This window comes from Patagioenas fasciata, chromosome 16 (assembly GCF_037038585.1).
Source record: "Patagioenas fasciata isolate bPatFas1 chromosome 16, bPatFas1.hap1, whole genome shotgun sequence".
Lineage (NCBI taxonomy): Eukaryota > Metazoa > Chordata > Aves > Columbiformes > Columbidae > Patagioenas > Patagioenas fasciata.
Window position 1 is genome coordinate 6,627,757 of NC_092535.1, and position 11,387 is coordinate 6,639,143.

The window sequence follows — 11,387 nt, forward strand, 5'->3', positions numbered from 1 at the left end:
TACTCTGTCACCAGAGGTCTTTCCTGGTCTCATTTGGAGCAGAGAGATGGTGGTGCGATCCCAAACCATCTGACTCTGCTTTACCCCTCCCCGCTTTCTGCACGTGCTCCACCCCGTGACCACACAACATCCCCCATTCACGCGACACCACCAGCATCCACACCAGCCCATGGGCCATGGCCGGGCTGGATGGTGCCCAGGGGCTGCTGAGTCAGCAGGACTCGTGCTGACAGCAAGTGGGTTGGGTTTTATTTTTAAGCCCTGCAGATGTCACTTAGGGAAGTCAACAAGGGTGACCCTCTCAGGCATCTTCCAGCTTGATGACACCGAGCCTGCGTCTTCTGTCTTGAATGAACTGGGCTTTTTTAATAACTTTTGTAGCAGGGTAGCTGCCAGGAATAGCTTGTGGTTGGAAAGAGGGCTGGGTTACCCCGGCTGGGAGCTGCTGAGAGCTCCAAAACACGTGCTCTGTGGAAGTGTCCCCATGCATCCCATGTGCAAGGATGACTGATGTGACCAAGTCCAAGAGGGGATTTTAACCTCTCCTGGCTGCCCACAGACACGGGCTTGTCCTGCTGCCATGATGAGTTGTTCATCCATGGGGGCTGGATGAATGGGGCTGGTCCTGAGGGCAGCTCTTGTCTTTTGGTATCCCTGGGTGTCTGCTCACTCCTAACTGGGGATCCCAGGCTTGCAACCGGGGGTCCCAGAATTTCATCTGGGGGTCCCAGACCTACAACCAGCTCACCCTGGGTTTGGGCTCTGGGGATGAAGCAGCTCAGGGATCCTGATGCCCTGGGTCAGTTCAACCAAGGACGCAGAGAAGCAGGTTGCTGGAAAGCAGTGGAGGGAACCCCTCACTTGTACCTCTGCATTGAGCCAAGACTAATCCTGGTGATCACCTGGCAGCTTTGTCAAGCCTGGCCTTGAGATCCGACACAGGAGGCTGCACAAGAACCAAAACTCCCCAGTGCTCAGGTATCATTGATTTATTTGACATGTGAGTGCTCTGTCCCATCTGGACATGAGCCTGGACAGGTCTTTGTCCCTTGAGATGCAGCAGATGCTTTTGCAGACTTGCTCCCACCCCGAGGTTTGCAGGAGCTGCCGTCCCCCTGCTGTGACTCCCAGGGGTTGAACACCCCCAAGTACAGCTGGTGTGGGAGCGAGGAACCCCCGGGGTCCTCCCCACCCCCTCTCCCCAAAAGTGTCACCCTGCTGAGCCCTGTGGCCCTCCCAGCACTGAGTGGGGGTCAAACACATCTGGCCCCTCCTTGGAGGTGACACAATGGGTATCTGTCACCCCTGTGCCAGGGTGCAGTGGGGACCACAGACCTCAGCTCGCTGCAGCAGGAGGGGATGCTGGACATCCGGGATCTCCAGGCCCGGGTCAGAGGAGCTCGGTGCTCCAGGTTCCCATCGGTGCAACCAGGACAGGGGGGCTGGGGACAGCAGGTGATGCTCCCTAGCTTGGTGCCACCAGCGTCACTTGCTCTTCCAGGACATCTCATGAGCGCCCGTGTGTCATTATCTTGCTCTGCAGAGGTGGTTTTGTCCTGGCAGTGCCTTGGTGCATGTTTGGCTGTTGGTGTCTCGCAATATTGACCTTTATCTGGTTAATATTGACCTTTATCGCAGCATCCAAACACCCAGCACGTGAGCCCTGCTGGGGTTCCAGGGAACGGGCTCTGCTGGAAAAGCCTCCAGAGAGCAAACCATGTCTGGTGGTCACAGCCCAACCTCAGGCTGATCACAAGTTTAATTAGTTGATAAGGTGAAATAACTTAAGGGAATAAAAACCCCTTTTGGTTTTCACTGAAGTTTCCAAAGCCTGGAGAGAGAAGAGGAACAGTCTTCCTGCTAATTTAAATGACTGTTTTCCCCATCAGCTGCAGCTGAGGCCAAGTACACAGTAACATTTAAATGTGGATGTAGCTCTCTCCTGAGGATGACTCAGATATGTATTACACAGAAGATAATTTCCCCAAATGCAATGAGCACTACATAAAAAGCCCAAGCTGTTCCGAGCTGGGCTTCCCTATCACACAGTGCTGTCGAAACAGGGAGAAAAAAACCAACAACAACCAAACAAAAAAACACCCACTCGTTTGTTCAAGCGCTGAGGCACAGCTGGGTGTTCCGCCTGTGCCATGGGTGACTCCGTGGGCAGGTGTAGCCGTGACTCAGGTGGCAGCAGCTCCTCAAACCCACAAACCCCCCTCGGCAGGACCTGACTTGCCCGTCGCGAGGGCGGTTTGGACGCATTGACGCTTTAACGCGAGGAGAATACGGCATGTGCTGGGCCAGCGCCACAGGGCTTGGAACCGGGTTAGGTGAATGTTCAGCGTTAGTTTAAGGAATCAGAGGTGGTTTTCTAGTGAGGTCACGCGTGGATGAAGCGGGGAGGAATTCTGGAGGTGTGCGGAGTGATGCAGGGGGATACTCAGACTCATAATCTATGTTGAAACAGCCTCCAGTCACCCTCAGCCCTGGGGTTACAACACCCTGAGGTTACAACTGAGTCCAACAACAGGTAGATTCACCTTTCTGCCTGCAGATTCCCCCCATTTTTATTCTGCTAGAGGTGGTTCTTCACCCCCTGTCCTCCCGTGGTGCTCGGCGCTGGGCTGAGCCCCCCAGACACTGTGCTGGAGGACTCAGGGACTGCTAACACGCACCAAACTTGTTTGAATTTGCCCATCACTGTTCCGAGGAGGTGCAAATTTTGTTTTCTTTCGAATCGTGCATCTTTTGGTGTTTTTTTTTTTTCCTTTCTGATCACAGGTTCTTTCTTCTGATTGCAGTCCTGGTGTCAGGCTTCCCCTGCTTGTCAGGCTTCCCAGGCTTGTCCCTCACTACTGCAGGACCCGGCGGTGGGACCGAGCATGAGCCATGTCCGGGAGCAGGAGCCGGAGCATACAGGGCTCAGCTTGGGCACCCGAGCTGGGGGGCCAAGTGCTGTGACCGGAGAGAGGACCCTGATCCAGGTGAGGAATCAGGTGCTGATGCTCAGAACAAAACCACTGCCACAGCACCGGGGATGCTGCCAGACCCAGACCCACCACGATGCAGCACTGGTTTCCACCCACCCACTGTTATTTCCATCTTCCAGTCCTTTGGTGCTGCCGCAGGTCTTTGTGTGTGTTTATTTCTGTCTGAGCATCCCACGGCTTTCGGGGGTGACGTCTCAAAACAAGCAGAAGTCGCATCCCTGTTTTTACAGAAAACGATCACCGAGGTGCTCTGACCCGCTGTGTCACACAGCGCACATCTGACAACGCATGACCTTAAAGTTGTGGTTGTATGCGGTATTTGTTCCCTCATTGGTTTTGACCTTTTTTTTTGTTTTTAACATGGGAGACAAAGGGAAGCAAAATTCCCATAAGCTACCTGATAAATTTCTATGGAAAGTATACAAGTTATTGTAAAAATGACACAATCAGTCATTTTTTTTTGTTCAAATATTTTATGGCAAACTAAATTTTCAAGGAATTTTTAATGTGTTTTTTTTTTTTTCCATACACATTTTAGAACCCTAATCTTAAAATAAACCCACAAAGTCTTCCCGGGACTACTTTAGTATCTTAGCAAACATTGAAGGAGCAGAACAACTCCAACTGACAGCAAATGTAATCGATTTGGGAAACTTTCCATTTTGGCAGCGTTGGAGTCGATAATCTTAAAGATCTTTTCTAAATTATTCTATTTTATGGTTTCTGTGTCACCAGGAAAGGTGCTGGTTGTGCCACAGCCCCCAGCTCGGCTCTGGCAGCGTCCACTGTGCCACCGCCGGGCTCGGTGTCACCGGGGTGGGACCAGACGGTGCCGTTCTCACCTCATGCCCTCGTTTCTTCCCTTCCTCAGGTCATAATCCCTGACCCCATCTGTGTTCACGGAGCTTCTGAGTGTGGGGCATCCTGAAAAGCAAAGGTGGGGGACACAGCAGGTGTCACCCGTTCCCAGTCTGGGCCAGTTGGACACGGGACACGAGGGGTGAGGACCGGGCAGCCCCACGGGGTCGGCGTCACTTGGCACATCAGGTGAGGAGATGGATTCCTTTTAATGAAATGAGAGTTTTTGCCTCGTGTTGATCGAAACTAGAATGTGTCTGATAAGTGCTTTTAATGAAAATGTGAAAACCTCAGTGAACAATGTTAATGAAGAGGAAACTGTTTTGTCGATATGATTCTAGTAAAGAAGCACAAACGCTTTGGCAGCCGATGACCGGAGGGTCCCTGCTCCTGAGCCCTGTTTGGCCTCAGGGTGTAGGGGGCCTGGGGGTCTCTCCTTTTTTCCCCAAATGTTCCTTCTTTCCCCTCTTGTAAAAAGTGATGAGCTTCCTGTGTTCCACATTTTGAAGGTCTTCAGAGCTCTTTGCAGCAGGCACGTTCCAAAAAAGCAGATTTTTAATATGCCACTTGGAGGAATTTGTCCAGAAAACAGGGTCACATCTGAGGGACGTTTCTGCTGTTTGTTCAGCCATCGTTTGGGTCCCCGAATTTGCTCCCAGGGTATTTAGTTTATAATGCTCAGGTCTGGGCACTGCCAGCTCAGACTGAATAAAAATCAAATTTATTAGTAAACTTTATGGTGATTTTTTGCTTACATCAGTTTTCTGAGAAACATGGTCAGGGAGCTTGGAATGACCCAGGCTATAACATCCTTACACAACAGCCTCACTCTTTAGAACCGCAAGCACTTTATGTATTATGGTCTGGGTCAACGGAAAAGAGGAGTTTTCCCAAAACAACTGTTTGTTTGCTTTAAAAACAATGGTATTTTCCAGCTTACTCAGTGTTTAGGGAGAGGGTCAGAACAGCCTGCTGTGCCAAAATGATTAAGTGGTGTTGGAAATCGGGACCTCATACCGTATTTATGTGGGGGAGAGTCAGGGTTGTGGTCCTTGTGTTTTGTCCCTTGTCACCGCTCACAGCATTGGGCACCCGAGGCATTGGATGCCAGCGTCCCGGGCTGGGTTTGGGGCTTTTCTGTGCTCTGGCCAAGCAGATCTCCAGCTGTGTCCCAACAGGGCTGTGACAGGGGGAGAGGAGCCGCAGACTCGATGGTTTTTCTATGGAAGTGCGGGGAAAGATGACTTCCCAGCAAGTGCTCTGGGACATCAGCTCAGCGAGGGGGACCTGGGGGGTCTGGGTGCTGCCCCCCCAGGCTCGAGCGTGGGGATTTCAGGGTGTTTTGGACTATAAAGCGTAAGGGATCAGAGAAAGGTTTTGGAGCTCAGCTCAATGTGCTTGGTCAGCCTCAGATCACACGGGTTCTAGTTTCTGTTTCTGTCTCTGCGCTGCTGGCGCTCAGGAGGTGGTTTATTGGATTTCTCTTGGTCTTCCCAGAAGTTAAGACAAAGGACTCTTTAGTTGGGAAACTTGGCAGATAAGAATAAGAGTGTACAAGTGTACATTCCCCACTTCATGACTCTGAACCTGAAAGAACAAATCAGCTCTGGCCAAGACCAAGCCCAAGTTCTTCTTTTCCCCCGGTTTCACGTGTTGTTGGCTGACATGACGTCGCGCAGGAACCACCTTGCCCGTGATTCAGCATCTCTGGTCACAGATCCGCTGCCCTTTGAGATCAGCAGCTGTTCCCAGGCTGCCGTGGGTGATCCTGTGATCCTGTGATCCCACAGCAGGGGATGAGCTGTCGGAATTTCCACTGTGCTGAGGGTGTGGGAGCTGAGTCCTTGCGGGGCCGGGGCTGCGTGGGATCAGCTGCTTTCAGTTCGGTGTTGTCCTTCCCCTCCCACGGGTGACCGGCTGCTCCCACCTCCAGGGCAAAGATCCACTGCTAAGGCGGAGTGTGCGATATAGGGGTACTGTGCATAACTGCAAATCTCCCATGTGAAAATGAGCTTTGTTTGTGTCAGAGGAGTTTTCAGCAGGGCAGGACAGCCCCTGGTATCTCACAGGTCACCTCGTTCCCCCGACACAAAAACCTGTCTGAGCTGTGACTTCGGTCACAGGACGGGGACCCCAGCGAGATCCCAGGGTGAATACAGGGGCTGCGGTGTGTTTGGGTTTGGCTGTTGCTGTCTAAAGGGGCAGGGGGTGAGAGGCGCTGTTTGCAACACCAGTTTCTGGGAACAATGAATTCCTTATTCCTCTTTATGACTGTCTTATAAAACCTTTTTTTGTTGTTGTTTTTTGTGGGAGTATGACTCAAAAAGCACAGCTAAAGGAGATCTACAGATGAGGTGGTATCAGGTTATTTGATTTCTGAGAACTAGCAGAGGAGTTCCTGCCTATGAATTGAACTGGAACACCACAGAAACAACTCTATGTTTCTGTTTTGGGAAAACATATGAGGATACGCTTAATTTTACAGTGAATTTCGTTTCTCCTCGGGCGGTGTTTGTGGGACATACCGAACATAGAAGTCACAGGGCTGCACTGGACCAGAGGTTGGACTTAGTTCCTCCACACTTTAGCTCGACATCCCTTCAGCTGAGGGATGTATGCTCCAAATCATGAAGTGTTACTAAAGGATGATGCTGTTTGCTGTTGTGGTGAGTGCAGCAGCCACGTGTAGCTGCTCGCCCGTGTCCCCCCTCCCGGGACAGCGTCTGCAGCAGATCCCGTCTGCGAGGAACGGGGTTAAACACTGGATTCCTCCATGGCCACAAGCGCCAGGAGCAGCTGGGCAGACAGCAGGGTGGAGAACGTGCACATACGAGCACTTGTGTGTGGTAGAAACGCGGTACCATCTACAGACACATACCAAAAACGGTCATTACTCATGAGTTACTACTGTTAGTAAAGCTTACTATGTATTCATCTAACAAGGGTTTTGTTTCAAGGAAAAGCAGCTTCACCCTGTGGGTTCCAAAGCAAACATATCAATGGCCTCATCTTCACAATCACTTTCGATAGCGTGTGGCAAAAAAGGGTGTGAGGGATGTGGTGATGAGCAGCGGGCACTGCTAACGAAATGGAAATTTGGAAACTCGGTTGTAATTGGCGACCTTCAGCTTTCAGACAGTGCAAGCGAGAAGGAATGAGGAGATTCCTGCCTCCAGCAAGTGATTTTTCTGTGCTTAAGAGTAAATGTCAGACAGAATTCCACAACTGAGTAATTCATTGCAAAACGTTCCTCCTCCTCTTGTTTCCACTTGATGAGCACCTCGTTTATGGAAGAAATTTAGGTCATTTTTTCCCCAGTGATGTTGCACGCTGTGCTGGCCCATTTTCAGTCATTTTCCTACGGGAGGGCCTGACTGCTTTTAGAACCAATTTGTTTCTTTCTTTCATCAGAAAATTTAATCAGCATCCCTTCCACGGCGATGGGTGTTGTGGGTGAAGGTTCGTGATCAGATTCAGGTTGTGCAGATGGAGTTGTAGGAGAGCAGGTACTGCTGCCAGCTGAGCCTGGATCCTCCTCAAATGGTTTTGGGTATAAAAAAGCCAAAGCGTGCGTAGAGAAACCAATGGAAACCCCCCCCAGGAGTTGTCGTGCAAGCTGCTTTTACCAGAGGAGCAGAAAAACAACTCTTTATGGGATTTCAAAAGCGCAAGCAACAAAACCAAAAGGCACCTCTGCCCTGAGGGAAATGCCTGAGGTCCGGCAAACAAAACACGGTGTTCAACAGCAGGAAGGCTGCGGGTGGGATTTCCAACTTGTACAAATTCCAGTGTGAAAAAGCACCTGCTCTTGTTTCCCCGCATCCTGTGTCCTGAGGAGGGCTGGGCGGACGGCAGCAGCAATTCCCAGCTCTCCCCGGCCTCTGATCTCCCTGGAGAGACATTCCAGCCAAGTTCTGAGAGAAAACCGTGCCAGAAAGGATTTCTGAGCCGGTATCCAGCCCACGACCTGTCTGTGCGGCAGAGGCAACTCAGCCTGGTTTTCTCAATCGTCCGAATCGCTTTTGGGAAATCTGCAAACACCTGGGAGCAATGTCTTTCCATCTCTGAAAATGTTCCCAAGACTGAAGACAAACTCAATCTGTGGTGCTTCTTTTGGTAAGAGATTAGTCAGAACTCACTTTCCTTTATGTGTGGATGCTGCTGTGGCTGCTGGTCAGTTAAAATCTAATTAATGTAGATGATTTTTTAATTTAAAGGGATAATGGTCAAGACCACTCTTTGCCTTTCTTAGCAGATCCCGCTAGACTTTTTCTCCTTGAACTAATACCATGTGCCAGCAGAGAAGTCCCAAGGTACCAGTTAATAGAATAATGAAATGCCCAAAATCAATCCAGCAACCCTGAAGTACTTTAATCCAGCTTTTCAGCTGAGGGCTGTTGTAACCTTGCACTTCTCAAAGCCACAATGAGCACACACTCCTGGAAACCATGACTAACCCACCAGGCTCCTGCACCGCTAAAACATCATCGCTGATGAGAAGCAAAGATCCAGACTTGCAGAAAAGCGCCCTTCTGCTGGAGATCGCAATCGGTGATGTGTAAAGGCAGGTCCTTACCTTCATGAACTGATGGACGTACTGCATGTGTTATTGTACAGATGATGTTATAGAATGTGCTGGCAGTACATTGTAAGTAGGATCATAAAGAAGAAGAGACTAAAAATGACTTGATTAGGAATTAAACAACCCTAGAGCTGGAAAGGATACTAAATCCACCTCTCTATTAGAGGCTAATTTTAGTTTGAGAGTGTTGGAAGGATGGCGGGGGCAAATACTCCACTTATGCGCTCTGCTTGGTTCTCCACCTTGCTCTGGAACAGGTGGTTCTGCCAAAGCCTTAAATAAGACACTGGCCTTAGTTTGAAGCTGCATTAGGTTTGTCCCAGCCCCTGGGTGTGTGGAACGGGATGTCACGGTGAGCAGGATAAGACCTGACATCAGCATCACTGAGGAGACCACAGGGTCACAGCAGCAAGGCCAACACGGTACCGTTGGATGAGGTTGTACCAACAGAAACACCCGTAACTCTGTTATTCTGTGTCCAAACGAAGAAGAAATTGCCACCAAGGGGACTACACCGCAATTGAGAGAGCACTGCAGAGCATTATAAGCGGGATTTGTATTTTTTTAAGGAACGCTCTTGCCTCCCACTGCTACCAGCTACCGAGTGTTTGCGCAGCAGGGAAATTCCAGGTGGGTGAGAGAAAGTTACATCTTCTGCCAATGTTCAAATAAGGCAAGTAGAAGAACTACCCTGATCACTTGATGATTAGCTTTATCTCAGCGTAAAGCCTGACAAAAGTGATTACTAAGTGTGGATGATGAATCTGTTTTACTTTGGGAAGATAAAACAGCTCTTCGGATAAATTAATTGCTGTAACAAGGAACAGGCAAAACAGGCCCATCTCCCATGTAGCGACCATCGGAAAACTTGATTACGTTTGAACTCCTCAGAAATGTCCTTACTTTGGTAGGAGGTCTGGCAGGGGAGGGCACTTGCAATGCAAAACCATTTTAAATAGAAGTCTGTGCTTCCTGTAAGGACTTAAGTAAAGCACAAGTTTGAAAATATAAGTTATTGATTAAATTACAGACTGAAATATAAAATAGCTATCATCATATCATCTCAGACTATCCCAGCAGGATTAATTTTTGTGGAGTTTATGCCTTGACTACCAGTCCTTTTCAGAAGCTTTTCCATGTCAGTTTGGTTCTATTGCACTGGTCTGTACTGAGGCATCATTAGCACGGCAGATCTGCTCATAGTGACCAAAGCTGCCATAAAAGCAGCTGAAGGAGTCAGCAGTGCCCTGTGCAGCGTTTATTGCCATATAGAGCAGATACAAACCAAACTCAGCCGACTGAGCAGCACTCCAGTGCCTTTGTGCTCCATATAAAGTAACTGCACGTGGTGCAAGATCAGCAAGAGCCCAGCCCAGGTTGTTCTTGAACAGTGAGATCTTTATCTTGCACCTGTTGGCTGATCAGCCTCAATTCCTGCATCACCCTCAAGCTGCAGCACGGAGGACACACCAAATCAGTTTAGCGATTGGCTCAACCGCTTCCCTGCTGGGCTTCCCCAGCGCTTGGTAAATCATTCCCCAGTATCAGGTAGGTGCACCTCATCTGTAATGCCGGAAAATCTGACTGATGCTCTTTCCTAAACAGGTTTTGGCAGCCAAGCAGCTGCATCTGTCTGCCCCGTCACGTAGCTGCTGTTACTGCTCTCAAGCTAACTTTGAATGACGTAAAACTTTTCATTACCAGTTTCAGAGTAATCCTCCCTGATTTTTTGTGGACATCAGAGGATGCTCATAATTATGTAAAGACGGCTGATGCATCTTTTTGAGTGGAGGACTTTGCCACTCTCGAGAACTTGGAATTCTGACTGAAGTCAAAACATTTCATTTCATTTAAGACCTCCTGCTGGTATGTGCCACAAAGCAGTCTTTGTGTCCAGAAACTTGTGACAACAGCTACGGCCCCAAGCTCAACTGTTTTTTCCTCTCCCTGGTTTCCTAGTGAAGAGGGAGAGATCTGAGAAAAACATGTGGAAAACTTGGAAAACCCCTGGTGTCCCATTAAACAGACATTTCAAGTTACTTGACAGAAGTGTTGTCTTTCAATAAGGCATTGTTGTCCACCAGTAAATGTTTTACAACTTCAGTTTGATTGTTAAGCACCAACCCTGCCAACTGAAAGAAAAAACAAGCCCAGAGGTACCTTGAAAACACTCGGACTCTCAGAGATGGCCAAGTGAGAGACATTTCCACTGGGCATCCAACACTTTTGTACACTTGAAACCCTCAGCCCTATGCAGCACCTAGAGAAAGGTGAGTGATCTTGGAGGGACCCTCTGCACCCACAGGGCGTGTAACAAACCTGAGATGGAGCCTTGTGTGATCTCTGGTGTCTGCGTTAGATCTAGTGCAGTTTAGTTCTTCAGGTATATGGTGCTGACACCGGCACCACTCAAATTCAAACTCGGGTACAGTGTCATAACACTTGTTCTGACAGCAGCAAGGACTTGGAAAATATTTGACATCTTACCTGACAGTTTGTTTCGCCTTCTCCTACCCTAGTGTTACTAAGAAATAAGATTCCCCTCTCCAGCATGCAATTATTTCCATGGACTTCATGTTCCTAATGACACAGTCCAGCTGCCCTCACACTTTGACCAGATGTGAGGGAATCAATTACGTTCCCTCATAAAAGAAAAAATAAATTTGTCATGAGTTGCATGCAGAAAATTTAGCAGTTCTTTGATAGATGCCAAATAACATCTTTAAACAAACACTGTCTAATTTGCTCAAATAGAGCTTGGATAATGTTATCTTAGTTACGTGAGCGAACAGCACAGAACAGTCACCAGTAACTACAACATGCAAAGAGCAACGTTCACTGCCAAACCACTGCAAAATACACGCAAAAAAAAGAGATATTTGGAGAAATGTTAGTGATATGTCAGCAGAATTACTGGTTGGGTAGGCTACATAAGAAGTGAGCACTGTATGACT